This window comes from Lygodium microphyllum, chromosome 19, assembly GCF_053477565.2.
Source record: "Lygodium microphyllum isolate KBCC chromosome 19, Lygodium_microphyllum_v1.1.10, whole genome shotgun sequence".
In the NCBI taxonomy this organism is placed as follows: Eukaryota; Viridiplantae; Streptophyta; class Polypodiopsida; order Schizaeales; family Lygodiaceae; genus Lygodium; species Lygodium microphyllum.
The window spans coordinates 104520640-104543803 of NC_141153.1; positions in this window are offsets into that span (position 1 = coordinate 104520640).

Sequence of the window (23164 nt, forward strand, 5' to 3'; positions counted from 1 at the left end):
GGACCTCCCTAAATGATTTATGAAATTCAAAAAAGGGGATAGGGTAGTAGTTCTGTTAGGTGCCAAGCGTCAAGGGCAAACGAGCGAACCAATCGAGGGACCAACCAAGGTCAAGGAGGTGAACCTAGCCTAGGAAGGGGAAACACCCCGACCAGTCTTCATTGTCGATGACTTGACTGAGGAAGAAGAAACGAGTCTTGTCGCTCTCTTGCGAGAGTACATAGACGTGCTTGCCTGGTCCTTAGAAGAGCTTAAGGGGGTAGATTCGAGTGTCATGACTCACAACATACCCATGATGCCAGACGCAACGCCGGTCAAGTAGCGACCGTACCCTATGAATCCAGAATACGCTCATGCTGTCAAAGAGGAGATTGATAAGCTGATGAGAGAGGGACTCATTTACAAAATTGAACACACATACTGGGTATTGCCCATAGTTATCGTGATGAAGAAGAATGGAAAAATCCGAGTGTGCGTCAATTACAAGAAGGTGAACGCTGCTATTAAGAGGGACAACTATCCATTGCCATATACCGAGCACATACTTGAGAGAGTGGCAGGCAAGGAAGCCTACAATTTTCTGGACAGCTTCTCAGGGTACAACCAGGTGTAAGTGCATCCTGCGAACAGGCACAAGACTGCCTTTGCCATTGAGTGGGGCATCTTTGCTTACATAGTCATGCCCTTCGAGATACAATGTATTGACCCAGATTCAACTCTACTCATTATATAATGGAGCTTCTTTTTGCAAGATTCCCACAATACCCTTTCTTCGCAAGGAGTTGGAAGTCTTTGTCGATGACCTCTGTGTCTACTCAACCTGGATCCAACACTTAGACAAACTCCGCACAGTCTTGGAGCGGTGTCGCTTATATCATCTCTCCTTAAACCCCTTCAAGTGCCAGTTTTGGGTGAAGCATGAATGCATCTTAGGGCACGTGGTGTCGAAGAACGACATTGCCACTGACTTCTCGAAAGTCAGGGTTATTGTTGACCTTCCACCCCCAATCAACTACAAGGGAGTTCAATGCTTTCTAGGCCATATGGGGTACTATCGGCGGTTTGTACTGAACTATGCATTGATCGCCAGACCTTTGTACAAGCTGTTGATCGTCTTCGAATGGACCAAGGCATGCCAACAAGCATATGAAGAGTTGAAAAAGGCTCTAACCACAGCACCAATTCTACGAGCCCCAGATTGGACCATTACTTTCCACGTGCATATCGATGCTTCTAAGTTTGCCATGGGGTCAGTGTTGTGCCAACCTGGCAAGCACAACTTAGACTATCCAGTGAGCTTTGCTAGCAGACAACTCACTGAGACGGAAATGAACTACTCGACGACAGAAAGAGAAGGATTAGCCATGGTGTTTGCTGTGAAGAAATTCTGGCACTATCTATTGGCCACACCTTTTACCTTTTTTGTGGACCATCAAGCCCTGCTCTATCTAGTAAACAAACCTTGCGCTACAGGACGCATAGCTCGGTGGCTCCTTCTGCTCTTGGATGTTGACTTTTCCGTGGTTGTACGAAAAGGAAAACAGCACTACATGGCTGACCATATGTCACACATTCCCACGGGAGAAGCCGCTGGACAAGGCATTGTTGACGAATTACTCGACGCCCATCTATTTAACCTGTCCAGTGAGAGATTTATTTAGGGTTGATCTAACGCCATATTGGGCGAATGACGTAGTCTAAGTGCTTGAACACGGACTGCCTAATTGACTGATAGAAAAAGCTCGACTTAGGTAATTAATCCTTAAGATCCAGCCCTATCAGCTGATCGCAGGCCAACTCTATAGGCTGGGGCAAGACGGATTGTTGTACAGATGCGTATGCGAACATGAGATGCACGATGTGCTCTTAGAGGCACACAACGTTATTGTTGGAGGGCACTTTAGTGGAGATACGATAGCACGAAAGGTGTTGCAATCTCAAATGTAGTGGCCCACGCTTTTCCATGATGCAGCGCGATTCATCAAGCATTGTGACAAGTGCCAACAGACAAAAGTCCCGATTTGCAACGATCAGATGGATTTGACCCCAGTTATTGCACGACAACCCTTCAAAAAATGGGGAATTGACTTCATAGGACCCATCAGTCCTGCGGCACAGTATTCACGGGCCAAGTACATCATTGTGGCCACGGACTACCTCACAAAATGGGCAAAGGCAAGAGCAACATGAAAAAACGACGCTAGGACGACTGCCAAGTTCTTATGGGAGCAAGTGATCTCGCGATTCGGTTGCCCCATCGAACTGGTCAGTGACCAAGGCATGCACTTCATCAACGAAGTAATAGCGCATCTCCTGTCCACCTTTCTCATCATCCATCGCAAATCCTCGCCATACTACCCTCAGGCAAATAGTCAGGCAGAATCCACGAATAAGATTCTTGTCAATGTCCTAACTAAGGTGGTCTCAGCCTCACATAGCAACTGGGACAACAAGTTGATGGTAGCTTTGTGGGCTTACCGCACAGCCTATAAAACGATTGTCAGTCAAACCCCCTTCAGGCTAACCTATGGAACTGAAGCGGTTCTACCCCATTAGAATTCTTCATTTCTAGCCTGAGAATAGCACTTCAAGAATGATGGGAAGGGAAGGAGGCATGGACACAACGCCTGGTCAAACTTGAATGCCTCTCAGAGACTCGCCTTCTAGCCACCCATGCGCTTATATGTGAGAAGGCCCGACACAAGAGTTGGTTTGACAAGCATGTCAAGCAGCGCGACTTTGAACAGGGCAACTTAGTGCTCCTCTGCTCAATTAAGGGGCATAAGCAAAAAATGAAATTTAGAGGTCTTGGACCTTTCAAAGTTCGTGCGATCAGCCGCACAGGCAATGTCGAGCTCGAGACCTTAGATGGTGAGGGCATAGGCTTCTTCAATGGCAGTCGTGTCAAGAAGTACTACCCTCCCACCCATCCTTTGCACGAGCCCCCAATGGTTAGAACCGCCTGTCAAGATATGAGTGGCCACAATCACTGAGATTGATGATGAGGATAAGGAAGCCGTAGAGCCCGCATACCTCCATATCACGATCACTGCAAAACAAACATGCACTTTCAATGCTTTGATCGATGAGGGAGCAGAATTCAATGTCTTAACTCATGATCGTTGGACTCAACTTGGCAGACCACCACTTCAACCCACTAACGCAAAATTAAGCCCATATGGGGCCCATTCCTACGCACTTCTCGACAAGTGCAGAGCCGCCGTTTCTATCGAGTCTGAGACTGTCCCAATGATTTTTTACGTGTTGCCAAATGGTAAAAACATGGGCATGTAGTTGCTGCTGGGGCGAACTTTCAAAAATCAGACTCACTGCAATGTTGATTATGAGTCGCAACGCATCCACCTCGCAATAGGCAACATTCTCATTGTCACAGCTTTCAGCAAGGGCTGCGCGACCTCATCACTATCCGCAATGCCACCAGTAGAAATATCCGTAACCAAGTCCAAGGAGGGAGGTAGTGTGCGGCCATCACCTCCCAGATTTCATGAATCATAGCCCACAACAGCAAAACCTAAGGCCCCACAAGCTAGATTTCAATGGTAGCCTAAGCAGCTGCAATCGCCGCCTAGGAGTCGATGCTCCTATCCTCATAAAACCAAAAACTCTAAACCTAGGAGGCCAAGACGTAGTCATAGAAAGCGCCACATGATCAAGCAAAGATGGGTCCCTAAAGCCCTCTTGCATGCACAAGGCTACAACGTGGGCAACACCTGGCTGTGGATCCCTAAGGCCTACACGGCCAAAGGCACTACTCATATGCCACCCTCAAGCTTGATCAACCCAAGTCCCATAAACCCTCCAAACCATAAGCCGCAGTGCTCACAAAACCACAGCCATTCAACTCATCCATGCCTAAACCCAAGAGAGTCACACAAGCCTATCGGCCCAAACAACAAATTCCGTCACAAGAGTCATCACCTGACCAAGTCAATCCACTCCCCAAATCCAACCTGAATGCAGTAGTCCGTCGTGGCTACTCCTAATCCACCCATAATCCAAGCAGCCCAACCACTGACTCAAGAACACTCCCAACCGTAACTCTTCGTTGTCAAAGGCTCTAGTTCTAGCAAACCTTGACCACCCGCCAGCCTTACACCCTCCTATGAACGCAAATCCTTTTTAGCGATGGCCGCCGACCTCGCTAAGGACACCAGAGATGACGTGGTGGAATGCATTAAACGACTAGACACCACCTTCATATCGCTAGCACTAAGCTACGACCGCTTAGACTTATGACTATTGGAGGAACCCTTTGCAACTGAAGTTAAAACGATGCCATGCTCCTAGGAGACCTTTGAATTCGCATTCGCAAAAGGTTCTCGCTCGCTGCTAAATTGCTCAACAACGAGATCTCCAAGGAGCAAGCCATCAAGCAGCGCCTCATCACGTCATACGATCAGCAAACCACTTCTGCTATCACTGATCAAGAAATCACAGTGTTATCAAAGTTCGTTGATACTGACTCCCCATTTTGAAGGCATTGGTACACTCTTAGGCTGCAATGGTAAGTTGAAGGGTGCCGCATAATGACCAACGCTAAGCAGCACCACACTATCAAAACAGCGGAATACGACCCTACATATGTCGCACCAGTGTCGTATAGAGTGTTAACCACTCTTTGGGGCCGACTCATGGAAGAACACATCAAAGGACACCCCTACCTCAATCTCTTGTTGGACTGAGAAAGAGTTACACATTGCTAGCCGTGTCAACTCTGGTGACTTCCTAACAGATGTTCTCACATACGTCACGCAAGTGGGGATTCGATCCTTTGATCTGGACCGCGAAGCTCACTTAGAATACAACCCCTAGTTCTATGATTGGCTCCTTCACAAGTAACTCCTACACCACCATGCCGAATGCCCTTGCCCTTCTGACCCTAAATCCTAGGAAGGATTCTTCTTAAGCTAGAAGGGGAGGGGGTAAGGTGAATTAAATCAGGCCAATCAAATCAAAATTAGTGAAACACATAAACATATGTTATGAAAAATGGATGGGGTAGGAAAAAGGGCATGGAAACTTTGAAATAAAGGGCAAAAAGTCAAAGTCTGAAAAGGAAAATCTACATTGGTTCTTAATGAATTCATTCAAAAAGCATAGAGTTTTTCTTTTCCAGCAATCAGAAAATTACTATGTGGAAAGCACTAATGAAAATTACGATTTATGACAGGAACATAAAATGTCGCAACAAGACCATGTCCACCGACTCCCGTTCACAGAGGAGAAAAGAGCGCTGTATGGCATATCCCTAGAAAACCGCACCTACAATCAACTGAAGTTTCAGACCATCCGGAACATCGAAGAAGTAGTGTCGAAGGAGGAAGCAGCCAAGAGAGTCATCAAGCAGTGCAACCTCACCAAGTACCTGGAGAAATTTGCGCAAAAGCCTAACCATACGAAGTGTGTGGAGTTTCTTAGGACATACGACCCCGACCAGGAGTGCGGCACTGTGACGATGGGAAGGGTAGAAAATGCTAAACAGGTATAGGAGGTGCACTTGAACCCAGCCTTGGTGGAGAAGGCGTTGGGATTGGAACCGAAGATAGAGAAAAAACAGAAAAGGGATGCCTACACCATGCTGAAAATGAAAAGAGAGGAGATGCTAACCAATGACGGTATCAGCATCCACGACATCCCTGATGCTGAAGCCAGGCTACAGGCAAAGCTAGTGTACATGCTCTTCTCCAGCCAGTGCTACAACATCTTAATGCATCGAATCAGCGTGCCTGTGCTGGAGAATGTAGCAGCCCAACCTTATATGAAGTCGACTGGAATGGGTATGTCCGCAAAACCATCGACCAGGCGACTAAAGCACTGGCTTTGGGAAGTACGCCAGCAGGTGGAGAGTCTCCAGCTTCCAAGGCCACAGAAAGGAAGAATGCCTCATTTGTCGGCTACGAAAGCATTTTGACTACGCTCATTCAGGAGGCAATAAAGGAGACACAGAATGCAGAAGAAGGAAAAGGAGAAACACTGGATAGGTCAGGAAGAACAAAAAGGCAAGAAGACGACCAAGAAAACCCAAGAAGAATACAACCCAAAGGAAGAAAAAGGATGACGAAGGCCGCAAGAGGGAGAAAGAGGACTTGGAAAGGGCCAAAAAAGAATCCCTTAAGGAGGCCAAGGAGAGGGAGAAGAAGAAGAAACAAGAAGAAGAAAAGGAAAAGGAGGAATTATAGAAGGCAAAGAAGGCGTCAAAACAGGAGGCTGAGGAGAGAAAAAGGAAACGGAAGAAAAAGACAAAAAGAAGGAAGAACGCCAAAAAATAGAAGTGGAAAGGCAAAGAAAAGCCGCTGAGGAAGAAGAGGAACTAAGAAGAAAGGAGGAAGAAGACCTGGCTGAGACTACATGCCGGTCTATCGAACAACAAAGCAAGGCAGATGAATTGGGGAATCTGAGTCCGCAAAGAGAAGAAGGGCCTGGTTCTAGCACATAGGCGCCGGAAATCGTGCCACCCATTGTTATTGAGGGTAAGGGCAAAGCCCCAATTCACCCAATTCCTCCCCTCATGGTGCCTCCCACCAAACCAACCACCATCACCCCCAGCATCCCGACCAGTGCCGATGTTTCAAATTTCGTGGCATGGATGCAATACTTCATCAACAAAGAAATGGCCCAGGGACAAAGCACCGAAACTATGGCCACAGGGCAAAAGAGGCTAGCCACTGATGCAAAATCAAGGCAAGATCCTAAATGATAGAAGGTGGAAGCCTCGACATCACAATCCACACAACAATGACGCCATCAGCTAACTAGGATGAGTACGTCGCCGAGCTACTCTCCTAATTGGAGAAAGCTAAGGGGGAACGAAAGATAGCTGTGGTCGAGTTGGCGGCTGAAAAGGAGTCAGTAGCTGTCTTCCAACTCGACAAAACTAGGATGATAGCCATGCAACAAAGGGAGATCTCGAATCTCAAGCAAGAAGTGAAGGCTAAGAACGATAGGGAAGAGCACTGGAGGCAGCTACTAGACAATGAAACACACAAACTTGTGAAAATGCAGAGAGAACACAAGCTCCTGATCATGCAGTATGAGGAGCTCATTGCAAAAACCACCAAAGTCAAAGCACTTATGGCTGAGCTCAATGCCAGGGACGAGGAAAGAAAACAGAACATGGAGCAGCAAACAGAACGAGATCCCGATCAGTTGAACTCCAAAAAGGAAGAATAGGAGAAACTGGTCAGAGAACGGGAAGACCAAGAACAAAGGCTCACGACCCTGGCTCTAAGGCAAGGAGAGAGCCTAGAAGAGATGAACAAGAGAGTAGAGGACTGGACCACGCAGAATGAAAGAATGGTGAAGACACTGGCACGGTGCCTTGCTCTGGTGGAAAAAGAGAAGATCATCGCAGAGAACAAGGCAGAAGCCACCCAGGTGGCCTTCGGTGCCCAACAAAAGGCCTTCCTCAACACAATCATAGACACCACCTGCCCAGAGAAGGGAGAATCATTGGAGGTGGCACAAAAGAAGCTTAACATTGCACGCAGAGCCCTGCATGCAGGACTGTAGATGCCACCCCAACCTGTAGAGGTTAGACTGAGCCTGGAAGAGCAAAGGAAATACCTACTGCTGGCCAGCATAACCCCCCAGGAAATAGATGCCATAGGATTTGAAGAGGAACACAACAAGGGGACTGGCATGGGGAGGAATCAGAACTCGAATTCGACATGGGCAGATTCAGAGAGGATGTGATCCCACAACCCCCCTCACCGCAGTCTCAAGAGTGACAACAGGAGGACCCATATGCGGAGAGACAAGCCGAACTTAAAGAGAGACACAGGAAGTTAGTCGAAGAAGCCAGAAAATAGTTAAGGGCCAAGCCAGCCGTGCAGCCATCGTCCGCACCCCTCCCACCTTGCCCTGATGACATCCCAGCTGGATTCCACACAGAGTTAGTGGGTTGGGAGAGACAAGAAAAAAAAAAGGATCCATTCACCTTTAGCTTTCTCCCGCCCAATAGCCTGTGGAGGGTCTTGCCACTTAAGGTGATGGAGGAGGTGATCGCGATTGGTGGTCGACTAGGGCAAAAGTGGCTAGAAGAGAGAGAAGGCTCCCACCTCTTGGGGAACTGAAGAGGCCGACTACTGGCAAAACAAAGTTTTTGAAGTTCCACATACAGTACAGGGCTATAAAAGCCAACCCTTGTGGAGGAGGTGAGTATGCAACATTAGTATTCTCGCCTAGATGGCGTTTTGTAACACGCTGCCCTTCGAGAGGAACAACCCCACATACATGGCATACCCTCGAAGGGTAGGTGTGGATTTTGATGCCACCCTCCACGGGCGTTACAACTTTCCCATTATCTAAAACTCCAATGTAGTATCCTTCGAACATGCCCTCCTCTTTAGCTCAGAAAGCCTAGATGACTCTATGGCGGGCTTCCTCGCAGATTTCTCTTCATGCCCCGATCCAGCTTTTGTAGCTACATGTAACTACCTTAGATTACTTAAGCAGGACCCGACTCCACAAGAGCGCGGCCTGCCTCCCCTCTTCTTCGACCCTAACACCATTGACAGTTGTGACATGGCTCATCTAATGATGAGGGCTAGTCTCCTCCCCTCTTTTTGCCTAGCCCTCCTAGAAGACATGAATGACAGCCAGTTTACTAGATGCAATCATCCTTTCCTCTCCACCACCTCTCTCCACATCTGCATGAATCTGAAAGGATACATGCAAAGCTACCAATTTTTGAGCAAATGCAGCCGACCCCCTTCCCCTCCTCATTTAGATGAAGAGAATTAGGCCCTAGCTGTCATTCCACTACTGTAACTTCAAAAAAAAAAGTAAAAGCGAAGAAAAGAACAGCATGAAAGAAAAAGCACGAAAAACACTCTCCACTAACTGGACAACATAGCCCACTTGCAGAGGCACTTACCACCACATAAAGCATGATCACTGCGCCTAGGGGTTCTCAAGTTAGGCGTGCCTGGTGGCTTCAGTCGGCCGGCTCCACTCCTAACCCCCTAGCCCTTTTACTCCTCCACTTCATGCTTAGGGCACATCAAGGGCAGGACATACCTAGGGAGGTAACACTCGCCTATGGTTAGACCTATCACCCTAAGCCACTTGCACCGCACCTCCCTTGGCACAAATGGGGTCCTCAAGTGTGGGACATCACCCAGGCTTGCCTGCGGTTAGACCCACCTCCCCATTCCACTAGCATGAGCACAATGCACTAACACAATGAGGTAGGCACTCCCCTTAGGAACAGCATCGTACCTTCTCCTTTTAGGCATCACAAAAAGCAACAAACCACCAACTTCAGAGGCCCCCATCAACCCCACAATATCCATTTGGCTTCTCCGACAAAAATCATTTCACAGCTTCCATAAGCACCTAAGTCTCCAAGTGGCCCTCACCTTTACACCACTTAGCCAATTGCCTACCAACCTATAACAACATAGAAGTGCCATGGAACTGACACCCGTCTAGGAGGGGGGTAATGTTAACCCCAAGTCGAGATGGTGGAAAAAGGAAGGAAAAAGCATTAAAAAACATGGAAAAATAGCAAAGACATGCAAGTGACCTCCAAAGCTAAGGTGGGGCAAAAAGCGCAATTTTAAATGAAAGGCGCCTCAAAAAACTTGGAAAACTCTTGTAAAAGAGCGTCAGCCTCCCTCCTGTGCCAATTGTAAAATATTAGATGGGTGTAGGCTAGAGGCATAAGGCTAGAAGAGGGAAATGGAAAAAGGACCTTTCCACAATGGCCGGTCATGTAAAAAAGGGATGGGCGCCCATGGGGTTTTTAGGGTTTGTATATATAAAGTTCAAAAAGTGAATGGAAGCTCATTCTTTGGTGTGTGGCTAACAAGAGCTCTCTTCTTCTTCTCTTCTCCTCATCTTCTTGCTTGTGTGTGCTCTTGAGAGAGGGAGTGTGAGAGTGTGAGGGAGTGAGTGTGTGAGAGTGAGGGATCAAGAGGGTGAAGCTCTTCACCATCTCCTCTTCTCTTCTTCTCTTCTCTTCTCTTTTCTCGCGCATGCGGCTATGGAGGATGGAGCTTGGAGATGGAGGAGGCTTGAGGATGCTTGAGCTCGCATCTAGGATCGTGGAGCTACTGGGGTGTCCGAGAGAGGAGGCAACTCATATCGGCATCAAGGTAAGCTCACTACACTCATAGGATCGACGGCGTGTCGGCTAGGTCAGAGATAGCCATTAGAGCTCGCTTGAAACGCTTGAAGTAATAAGCGGTCCGTGGGTCTTGGCGGTTGAGCGTGAGCTCCCACTACACCTCGTAGTGCTCTGGCACAGCTATCATATCTTTCCCCTAAGATAATTTACAGTTCGGATTCTGAGACCAAACCCTAGGTAAGTTAGCGAATCAGTCCTTCCTAGAGTTTATTCCTAGCATTTGTTTTTAGGGAAACCTCTCCGCTAACCGAGACCACCTTGCCATAGGACTGGATTCATCGAGAATCCATCCACCCGCTTCCCTCTATAGAAGTTCTTAGTTATCTAATTACCTACCACATGACCTAAAATATATAAAAACTACTTCATTAATTAAAAAGAATCATTTTATGCACAGTTGTTCGTTTGTGTAATTTACTCATGGACATACAACTAGAATAAAACAAATTCATTGATTATGTTCCATAATGTGTATTCTCCCGCCCATACAAGAGAAAAATTACAATTTCACATGCTGCCTCATCCTGCGCATCTACACATCACCAAGATCAAATCCACCTATAGCTAGTGTTTTTAGGTGTCCCAAGTAGAACTCGAGCCATATAGGGGACCAAGTCGTTCCTAGGTGCGTAAAGGATTTACTAACCAAAGCCCCCCTGGCACCTTAACCACCTCCTACTTAATATTATCCTTGTTGGGAGACCTCTCACCATCGGAGCCGGTCCATGCTTCTGCGAATGACAATAAAAACATCACGTCTTAGTATGGGGATTCAACACCTATCCTTGGGGGAGGTATAGGGCTCCTCAATTTTTATATATTGCAATACTTAATTCAATCAGGATCTAATCTAGAAAATCACAAACAAGGTTGATGTCTTCAAGCAATTATGACTTCAATCAATCATGCAACTTTCAAGTGATGATTAATCCAGTAGCAATTAACACTTGAATTTCACATAATGAACTCTTCCTCTTGGAATTTAACTAAGGGTATCTAGATTTTGGGGTCTCTAACTTCTCAGTTTAAGGTTTATTCTTGTAACCAAGTTTCTTGGCCTTAAGTCGGTTTCTTTAACTTAGAGATATTTCCGGTCTTAAAATCTTCTATCAAAGCTTCTAGATTAAACTATATCCTTTGACTAATTTCTTTGAGGTTCATTCTTAATAAATCCATCTTAAAAAATACCTCATGATTTCTCTTGAGTTCTAGAATTTTGTAGTTTTCCTAGCAGTTTCTAGCCTATAAGATGTTCTAATAATTTACCAAGTGAATACTCTAAGATCGTAGTATTTCTTAAGAAACTTATCTTATTTCTATTGAATTCAGATAGAAATTTTTAGAAAAGCATGTGGTATTGCGATTGGTAAAGGGTTGTTATCCGCGGGCATGACTCCGTTAGTGGCTCTCGTGCTCACAACTCCAACTGTTACTTTCACGTTAGTAGAGTCATTCGTGATTTCCGCTTTTGAATTCTTTTTCTTTGAGGCCATGACGAAAATATGATTCATAGAAGAAAAAGAACATTGTAGTTATACCAATTGGCAAGGGTGTAAGACTCTCAATGATGATGATGGTTATTATGGGATTCAATGATGTAGGCCTCACGGATGGTTCTTCTTACCTCGTGGAGAGCAATACTTCTCTCTCTACTAGTAGACAGAACAGGGACGAGAGTAGAGGTATGACTTCTAATCAGATTGATAGAATAGGATAAAGTTCTTCAGTGTATTCTCTTCTCAGATTAGAGTAGAAGACGATGAGAGACCTTCAGCACATCCCCTTCCTTGGATTGAATGGAATGATGTCTCTTTGTCTCACGGAATAGAGTCTCCTCCTTCTCGATCAGCGTCTCATCCTTGTCAAGATTGCTCTTGTCCCCCTTCCTGGACATCCCCAAGCCCTCAATTTATAGTTTTGTAGGGGGTAAAAGAGAGGATGCTTGCTTTTTTTTGTGTTTTTTGATGACATGGATAAAGTTCTTCAGTGTCTTCTCTTCTCAGATTAGAGTAAAAGAGGATGAGAAACATTCAGCATATCCCCTTCCTTGGGTTGAATGGAATGATGTCTCTTTATCTCACAGAATAGAGTCTCCTCCTTCTCAATCAACGTCTCATCCTCGTCAAGATTGCTCTTGTCCCCCTTCCTGGTCATCCCCAAGCCCTCAATTTATACTTTTGCAAGGGGTAAAAGAGAGGATAGTGTTTTTTTATGACATCATCGATGACTGTGGGAGCTTTCGCTCAACCGCCAGGACCCACGGACTGCTTATTGTTTCAAGCGTTCCAAGCAAGCTCTAATGGCTATCTCTCACCTAGCTGATGTGTCGTCGATCCTACGAGTGTAGTGAGCTTACCTTAGTGCCGATATGAGTTACCTCCTCTCTCCCACACGCCGATAGCTCCACGATCCTAGATGCTAGCTCAAGCATCCTCAAGCCTCCTCCACCTCCAAGCTCCATCCTCCATAGCCGCGCACGCAAGAAGAGAGAAGGGAAGAGAAGAAGAGAAGAGGAGATGGTGAAGAGCTTCACCCTCTTGATCCCTCACTCTCACACACACTCACTCCCTCACACTCTCACACTCCCTCTCTCAAGAGCACACACAAGCAAGAAGGTGAGAAGGAGAGAAGAAGAAGAAGACTCCTTTTGCCACATACCAAAGAATGAGCTTCTCATTCACTTTTCAACTTTATATACAAAACCCTAAATCCCTTTTGGGCGGTCATCCCCTTTTCCCTTTTTTACATGGCCGGCCATAGCCTAGGCCCTTTTTCCCATTGTCCTTCTATCTTCCTAGCTTCTTTTCCGCTGCCCATCTATATTTACAAATTGCACAGGTAAGAGCCCATGTGCTCCTTGAATTAAACCGCAATGCGCTTGCGCTCTTTTACACAAGTTTTGTCTTGCGCTTTTCTTGGTGCGCCTTTGCCTTCCATTTCTCTTGCCTTGGCCTTTGTCTTTGTCTTTGTCTTTTATTTTAGCTTTCTAGATTTTCCACCGCTTGGCACTTTGTTACAAGATTTCAAGGTGCACCTTTGTATTTTAAAATGCACCTTTTCCCTTTTGCAGCTGCCTTGGACTTTTAAGGTTGCCCTTGCGTTTTTGGCATTTTCTCCTCTTCTCTCTTCAGTTGAGCTACCTTTTTTTCGCCTTTGCCCTACATCTTTTTTATTTCCTTTTGTTTTTTTTACTTTCTTCGTGTTGGGGTTAACATTACCCCCTCCTAGACGAGTGCTAGTCCCATGGCACTCACCGTCGTAGGTAGCATGCGGAGCTTGCACCGAAGACGTGGGTGGAAAGGACTGCTGTGGTTTGCCTTGGGGGAGTTCTGATGTTGGTGCGAATAAAGGTCATCGATGGCACTGTGCTATTCCGATTGGCTGATGATATGATGGCAATAGGGAATGGCCACTCATAGTAGCTGGCACAGGGGTTGGTGTTCGTGGGATGGTCATGGTGGATTGTGCGCGTGAGGATTCTTTGGTGGTTTGCATGACGAAGTAAAGGACAAGAGTTCAGAGTGGAGTGTTGATGTAGAGCTGACAACGCTTTTGTTGGAGTCTTTAAGACCTGCAATTGGAAAACCTCTCAGGTGGTCTCTCCCTAAGGGGTAGTGCTAGTCTTCTTAGGATGCACAAGACATATTTTGATTAGTTTGGGAGACAGGTCGACGAACTCTAAGCAAGCCTGGAGTATTGTCCTGCACTTGAGGACCCAAATTGTGTATAGACTTTTGTGCAGATATTATGTGAATGCTCGTGCATACTTAAATATTATGTAGGTAGAAGACCGTGGCCTGGTGGCTCATAACATCGTGTGGATGAAGTAGAGCGGCCCATTGTGGAAAGAAGTACATGTGAAGGTGGGTGCGACATCTTGGCATTGTGATTGTAGACGTAGCAGGATAGGACACAGGATAGTGTATGAGCTGTAGGTGGGAGACATTGGGCCTGTCGATGAGGACAGTGTACTGTTGATGGCCATTTGTGCAGGGCATGCCCCAATTGATTGCCATGGGTTTAAGGCAGAGTGGAAGTGGGATTTGTGTGAATGATCAGGGTAACAGGTCTAACCACAGGAGAGACAAGCTCCCTAGGGCTATTTTGCCCTTGATGTGCCCTGAACTATTATGGGTGATGCTAGGGGGCTAGGGGACTAGGGACAGAGCCAGCCGACCAAGGTCACTGGATGCACCTAATTTGAGGACCCCCAGGTGCGGTGCTGTGATCTTTTTTTTTTTCACAATACAACCATTGCAATATGCGGAGGCCATGAGCCTTTCATTGGGTCGGAGCATGTCAAGCCTTGGAGGCTCAGGAAATGGATATGACCGTGGTGCTTTGGCCCTAGCCTCATTGCGATATCGGTACAATTGCAGTGTCACCTATCGTGAGTGTAGAGCTTGGCCCAAGAAGAGAGTGTAGCCCATGACTATGCATTGGTTCGTGTGATGTGGGCACTCGCAAGGGTGATTGTTTGCATTCAGCAACGTGACGTTGTTGCGATTAGTGCACGATCATGGTTTTGCGGTGACCCAGGCATTGAACACGTTTGCACAAAGACTTGTGTTATACTGCATCCACTTGTCACATCGTGAGAGCACATGCTTGATTTCGTTAAGTAATTCAACAGATGTAATTATGTTAAAACACGACGTTTCGAAATGCTATGATGTTAATTGCAATGCCCATGTGATCACTTGTCAAAGATGCGGCATACATTAGCGATAGGCAGAAGAAGTTGTACAAGGGGGAGTTGCCCTTTTACCCATCAAAAGACAAAAAGTTATGTCATGATAACTTGTCAAGCTACTTGTACATCATAGGGGCTTAGTCGATTTGTACTAGGCAGGGCGAGTCCGATTGGTTAGGCGACTGGGCTGGTGCTGGTGCGGGACTCTCATGAGGTCAGGCAGGGCACATATTGGCTGGGACATGGATGGTGTAGTCCCGGGCTGCCACTGTTTCCAAAATGCCTTTAAATAACTCATTGAACTCTGCCCTGTCCCGGGCCGCCTTTTCTGCCCTTGAGCATCTGGTGCTTCAGCGTACGTGGGGGGTTTGTGCAACTAGTGTTGCCACGGGTTACACACTTCGCTGAACTTCGACTTTCCTAGTCCAAGGATTTTTAGGCCTTCGTCCGGGGCAATGCCGTTTAGGTTCACGTTTCTTTGCATATCTCTTGAGAGTGGGCACATAGCGCACCAGCAGGGGGCGCGTGCTACATGTTCCCGTCATCCACAAAGAGTGTCTCTGCACACTAGCTGCCCGTAGTTCTCCATGTTTTCCTTGTGGGGGCCTGCAAGATGCAATCCAAGGGTTAGGCCTTGATACGGAATAAGATTGTTTGCATAGGAGGGATTTCAGTGTGGGTTGTCAAACACATATGACTAAAGAGAAGGTGCGGAACATGTTGTACTTGTTGTAGAGGAATGGCCCTCGTAATGGTGTCCATTCAGCCTCTAGCTACTAGCAGATCTTGACTCATGCCGAGTTACATCAATTCCATGGTGGCAATGTGGGGTGCATGCCCTTCGCCCGGAGGCAGACATTATCATGTGAAAGGGGGACCGGACTAGCCTACCCTGTTGGCCCCGACTCTTCTATCTGCGCTTGACTTTTTATTGCTTGTGTGTGTTGATAGTGTCTATACAGGGTGACACAAAAATCATTGTTTATATATATACATATTTACGAATCCCTGTCACTTCACGAGGATAGAAACCAATTGTAGAACTCGGGATTGTACTGAAGCGTGGCACACGCATCTAGTACCTGTGGCAGCTTACTCAATACTGATAGGTATTTTGCCACATCGAGTAGCATGGAACCTTGCCCAAGTCTACCAGAGACATGCAACTCAATACTAATAGGTATTTTGCCACATCAAGTAGCATGGAACCTTGCCCGAGTCTACTAGCGACATGTTACTCAATACTGATAGGTATTTTGCCACATCGAGTAGCATGGAACCTTGCCCGAGTCTACTAGCAACATGTAACTCCTCCTCAGTGAGAACCTTATTGAGTAGAGGGTTTTCTTGGCTCGATTCAGCCAAGTCCGTGCCCCGAATGGTAGTCAGTACTCGAAGGGAAGTTGGTGCCACATAGGTTGGGTCTCTTTGAGATCGCCATTTGGCCAATCGCTCCCCAGAGACTGTCATAATTTGAGCTCCTACTTCGGCCATTGCAACGCAGTTTTCACATCAATGCTGTTCAAATCGACACCGGCCTTCTAACAGTCACTTTAGTTGCTCTATCTCTAAGAGATTTGGTTGGTAGAGTGCATCATTGAATGTGGCAGTTAAGCGTAGTTCGTCGGCTCCCTCGCCCGAGATGAGTAGCAAGTGTTCATGTAGGAGCCTGCTATAGTGCTTGTCAAGATGTTCTTGCTCTTCCCAGGATAAAGGAAAGGGCAAGTATTCTTCGAGCTGCTCTTTAGGGAATGCGTGCATGTCTGCCAGGACATAGACACATGCGAACACCTTGAGCTTGGCATCCAACTCAGTTAGGCATTATGCGACACTTCTATGTTCAACGAGGGCTTGCTCGGTTGCCATCTCACGTAAGGTTCTAGGAGGTTGCCTGGGCTTTAGCGTAGCTTGGGGCTCAGGCCTAGATGAGCAAGAGCGGTCCATACTAGGATGTCTGACACTCTAAGGGTGTCCATATTTCTCTTGAGGCTTCGTTATTGCGTCATGGTTTTCCTTGGATGTGATTGGTATAGGTTTGTCGCCCTATTGTGATAGCATTATATCCACTCTTGACTAGTGAATGCAAGTTCCATTGTCGATGGATTGAGTGTTGCAAGCAATCATTGTTGGTGACGACTGCTTTGATTCTTCAGAGCACATGAACGTGCCTGAGGTTTCACCGCCATTAGGGGAGGCATCAATGGGTCCATTAGTGGGTGGAGTCGATGCTTTATTCTTCAACTCCCCAGCGCTCTTCGTCTCAATGCTCTTGGGGTCCCTAACCACCTGCAACTGTTGTTTTTTTCTCTGTTTTCTCCTCTTTTTCTTGGTCAGTGAACGCGCATCTCTCAATGACTCAAGACCCTGGACTAGGTCAACCGTTGTTGTGCCTGGTTGGGCCTTAGCATTTCCTTTCTCTAGTGTGTTCTCATGGAACATAGCCATGGCCCGTTGAATAGCCTTGCTAGGTTGAGTGGTTTAATGTGTCATCTCCTTGGCCACATCTTTGAGAGGTTTCTCCTCGAGCCTAGGCTTCAGGTGCTTTGGACGGGTTGGAGTTGTCAAGGATACCGGTTGCAGCACCTCCTCCGTAGATGAATGGCTAGGGACATGTTCTACAAGGGGTGTAGTCACGGCCGAGGGATGTGACTGCTGAGATCCCTGATTGGAAGCAGTGGCGTTTAGTCCAGTGGGCTGGTTACTCTTGGTGGATCACAATGTCGAGTCCCTAGGGTGGTCGTGGTAGTGTCCTTTGTTGTCCTCTGAGCATTCACCTGTGTAGATCGATCCTGAGTTGATCTAGTCACATTGGGTTGCACGAGCATATCCTTGGGCCGAGAGCTACGGCTAGTGTCATGTTTCCCCTCTTGGATGTTTGGAAGCTCTTTGATGGAGACAGAGATTGGGAGTGAACAACCGCCATTGACGACTGCTGTTGTGCTTCATGGATCCGTTTGGGAAGAGACGACATAAGAGACCTAGGACTCTTAGGTGGACTTGGCACCGGCTGAATGGTTTGCTCGTGATTGTTGGAGGATTCCATCATTAGCTTTGCTGAGCAATCAGCCTTATCATGAGTGATGTTGTGCCTGTGGTGCTCATTATCCTCTTGGGAAGTCAAAGGTTCCTTGGGCACTAACGGACCTTGTGCATGCTCAACAAATACCTCTGACATCTGCTTGCTAAGCACGCTAGGCTGAGGATCTAGTTTTTGATAGGTCATGTTCGGTTTCCTGATTTCAATCGTGAGGGGCTCAATCACTCCAACATTTTTGGTTAGAGACTCATGAGGGGCTCAATCACTCCAACATTTCCTAATTTCAATCGTGAGGGGCTCAATCACTCCAACATTTTTGGTTAGAGACTCGAATTTTCGTTTAGGTTTCCTCCCATGCCTCGTTGCTTTTGACATAGTTTGGGCTTCTGACCGAGGTGGTATAGCAGGGGGTTTTGGTACCCAAATCCATCGGTTGCCTGCATAATACCCTTAAGCATGAAGCAACGCCTTGGATATCCATCGTGGCATTGTGTTAACCCTCCATTGATGCCTTCGTCTATAAGGCTTGGGCTTCTTTCATGATCTTCTACAATATTTGTAAGTCCAAACCCTATCCTTGGCCTTGTCTCCTAACCTCTTTGTTTCAAGTATGGCCTCACTCACTGGTTCTCTCCGTTCAACCTGCGCTTGTATCAACTCTTTTAACAACTCCTTGCTCTCATTACTAGGCTTGCTTGGTATGTCAGAAAGCTCCTTGCCCTTCCCTCGAGGTTTGGTGAGGTCACCCTTGCTAAAAGTTGTGATTATCCTCACACGTGGTAGTGTTAGGTGTATCCTCTGTGCGATATAGTCAGCTTCACACTTCGTTCCCTTTTTGAAGGGCCTTCCTAGGAGGATTTCCTTTCCACAATTCTCGCTATTTGGTGGAACATAGAACAGGATTGGTAAGCTTTCTGTTTCAATAGTTACAAGGATTCTGCACTTCCCTAGAAGTGCTTGTGGGTGTTCCCCGTAAGGATTAAGAGCTGCATCTATTGGTTTGAGCTCTTGTTGACCTAGTAGAGTCCATGCTTTGTAAGTTAAGATATTGAAATCTGCTTCTTCAACAATGAGAGCATCAACACTATGCTCTCCTTTTGCGGTGAGTTTGACCCTAAGATAAGCAGGTGGCACTATGTCTTCATCTTCTAGGTCTTGGTTTATAGCTTCAAGCCTTCTGATACATGCCTTTGAGTCCCTAGATGCACAGGCAGACGTGGATTCTCTATTGAGATTTTGGGTTGTCTGTACAGCGTTGCTCAGGGTACATCTATCAGTCATCCCCGCATTGGTAGCTTGATGATGTTGCATTCTGCTTTGACTAGACGCAGTTTGAACACAATGTACATGTGTGCTTGTAGTATGGCTTTTTTGCCCTTGATTGCTAGATTGGCCCGTTGAGGTTCTAGGGTCTCTGTTTGTCTCTATTCGGGTGTGGGCTTTTGGTTGCTCCTTTTCAAGTGAGAATCCATGCTCATGTAGAGCCATTACTACCCAAGGGTCTAAGTTGGAGGGCCTGTCACGGCACGCATTTTCTCTCCAACCTACTTGGGGAAGGTGCAGAGGGGGCGGCCCCCTCTGCGGGGGCAGTCCCCTCCCTGGCTCGCAGGGCCGTACAGTAAACACCATGCGCAGTTTGGAGGGTCGTTCAGCCAAATCTTGAACCACTTGCTCGAAATTTCGGCCCAATGGGAGATCTATGATGCGCCTTTCGCTCTATGTAGCCTATGGGGTCAATTTCAAGGTTCGGAGTTTTTCTAATTTGTTGCCTCGTTCGTTTTTGGGTCCAATCAGGCTTTTCCACTCGGCGGTTTGCGTCTAAGTCCCTGGTCTTGCAACTGCCTACTTCTAGCTGCTAAGCAGCCATGCCCTACGATTTTGCCTATTCCACATGCCAGAATCAAGTTCTGAGCGTCCTAAGGGCTTTTGACAGTTCGCGTTGCTGAGTCCTAGCCGAGTCAGGTCAAGGTTTCTGAAATTTTGGTGAAACTGTACACTCGGCCCAACTCGTCCGAATTGCAGGGTCCGAGTGCCCGATTCGGCATGTCCGAGGGCCGAGTGGGAAGGGCCATATGTAACTATCTAAATGCCAAATTCAGTCGGTCCGAACCTGGATGTCCGAGGGCCGAGTGGGTTGAGGCTGGGTCAGGTGGGCCAAGTAGGCCGAGGTTGAGTTCCAAGGTAGTCCGAGAGCTCGATTCAGACGGGCTGAGTGTGGGCATCCGAGTGGTAGTGGCCGAATGTGGTCAAGAGGGCTGAGCGGTCCGAGGGCCAATTCTGGGCCTTGGCCCAGAATCGCCTCATCCTATTGTACTTATGTGTACACATTGTACTTTGTCACTTTTATCTTATTTTCTCCACACTCATGCACATTCTCCTTTAAGCAAGAGGTTACTAGGGGTTAAAGGCCACCTATGCCTAGCTACCTACATTTACATGTATTTACTACATGCACACCTATACACTACAAGTGGCGCAACTACCCATCATTGTCACTTATATTCTTTATTCTTCATGTGATAACAGAATAAGGGTAGGTAGGTCACACATTATGACTATTGAAGTTCCCACATACCATCTTTCTCTCTCTTTCTTGAATCTCCATAGATCTCGCTTCTCTCTTGCTTTCACTTGTGCTCCCACTCCTGCTCCACCTTTCAAGCATACCATCAAGGTGATTCAATTGCAACACATCATCAAAACACTGTTCATCATCAAGATACCTTAATTGCAGCACATCAAGGTGTTGGCATGTTGTCAAGGTGTGGTTGATGTTCATCGCATCAAACAAGGATAACATCAACCATAATCCACTTGATACTTCTATGTGACCATTGTCATTATCTTCTTCAACACCATCTTTGTCACATCCATAACACATGTACTTGAGTTTTTTCAATATATAATGTTTTTTCTTCTTTTGTGATTAAAAGATTAGGGATGAAGGCAATATAAAATTTGATAATTCTAAGAATATGCTAAAATAAGTACAAGACATAATCATCTCTTACACACAAGCCAATGATGTTGGCACTACCCACTTTCTAACTTCTTGATCCCACTCCACCACCCACCCACTCACTCTATCCCACCACTTGGATATCCCTACTTCACTCCATCCTCTACTAGAATCCACCATTGACTCAAATCCATTGACTCTTTTTCACTCACTCAAATCCACAAATTTGGATCCATAGACTTGGGTTTGTGCTACTTGATTCTACTCACACTTAGATCCATACTCCCCACTTGGATTTGATCACTCAAACCCCATTCTCTCTATCCTCTATTGAAATACACACATAGGATCTAACTCACATTCATCCACTCCACTCAACTCCTCTCACATGCTACACTTCTCAAGCCTAGTCACTCAACTCTTCACCTGTATTTGTTGGACTCAATTCCAACTCTTTACTTGAAACCATTTACTCATATCTATTGTGCTCAAATCTTTGTACACTCAACTCCACCTTCTCACATCCAAGTTGCCCACTTGGACTCACATAGTCTTGGATCCCACTCAACTCCATCCCTCACACTCGGACCCATCTTGGACTTAGCTCCAAACCCACTCAAATCTATTTTTTCACTGGACTTCACACCCATATTTGACTCAAATGCACCCACTCTACTTGACTCCATATCCACTCAACTTTGTGTCCTCTACTCAACTCCATCTAGCCACTTAAATCCATGTCCACTAAACCCTCCACTTACATGTAAGTGGGAGGAATTATGAGATCATCCCTAATCTTAGGTTACTAACAATCGCTACCCTAACGTTGGAATTTTTGGGGAGAAGTTGGTCAAAGGTTGATTTTCACATTGTGTGCCCTACTCCATTTGTTCATACCAATTTTGTTCAATCATCACAATGGATTGTATGGGTATGTTAGGGTCCTTCATGGATGGTTTGTAAGTAGCACCCTAAAGGGTAATAGTGTTTGATACGACTATCATTAAAGTGGCCAATCCAAAGTTTCTAACTCTACATTGCTTGTACTATTGGTGGCATAGATATAGTAGGGTCCAAAGCCCTGAAGTTTTTTTGTTTATGGCCTTAGATTGAGTATAACAACACCAAATTTTTTTATTTGTGGCCTTTGATTGAGTATAGTAGCACTTGATCACCTTTCTAAAAAAATCCATGTTTAACATGTACCAAGCCTTTCATTCAGATTTCTCAAAAATACAAGGCATGAGTTGAGAGTAATCATATTTTAATAAGGCATTTGAGTTCCATAATGCATTTGGTCTAAGATTTAGTACCTTCATAATGTTCTTGTACTGCAATTTAGAGACAAATAATAAGGAACTTAACTAGCATAATTACATTAGTCTCATAAGTCAGCTTGTTTGGCCCAAGTTTATAAGCTATATGATGAGCCCAAAGTGTAGCCATAATCTTATTATATCAATTTGATCAGGAAGTTGTGACAATCTTCGTTAGGACACTAATGAGGATCTTATTAGTTACTTCTACTTGGCCATTTGCTTGAGGATAGTAAGGACTAGACTTGCAATGCAAGACCAAGAATTAAATAGGAGAGTGCCTTGGTCACTAACAATCTCAACAATGAGGTAGCCAGAGCATGAGATGACTTGCTCCTATAGGTATTTTACCATGGTTCTAGCATCATTCTTTCTCATGGCCTTAGCTCTATCCATTTAGTCATGTAGTCAATAGCCACGATAATGTAGCATGCCTGGGAGTACATGGCAACATGGATTATGGGTCCCATACAATTTATTCCCCACTTCTCAAAGGGTTGGCAAGTAGGGAGAGTTTTATTTTATCCTTTCTAATTGAAAGTTTAGTTTATTGACACTCATAACATTGTTTGATGAAATGGGCCATGTCTCTAAAAAGAGTAGACTACCACAACTAGGAGTTTAGAATCTTTCTTAATGCTTGTATAAAAGTATCCTATTGTAATCTCACCATGTGCTTCATGTAGCACTACCTCTATTCCATCCTCACTATGCATATTTGAAGAAAACTGTCTTTCCTTGGTCAATAGAGTTGACACACAATCATTTGATAAGGTCACATCTTTAGTGAGCCATGCTTTTTCAATAACTCACTCTGGTAGGCCATCTTTCAATATGTGAATGATATCATTTTCCCAATGGGGCATAAGGTCTACCTGAAAGATTTGGGCTTTGTACTAAATGTAAAACAAATGGGCATCAGAGAGATTATCATCAACCCTAATCACTTCCTCACCCCTAGTGATATGAGACATATGGTTAGACATAAAGTGTTGCTTTTGTTTGCACA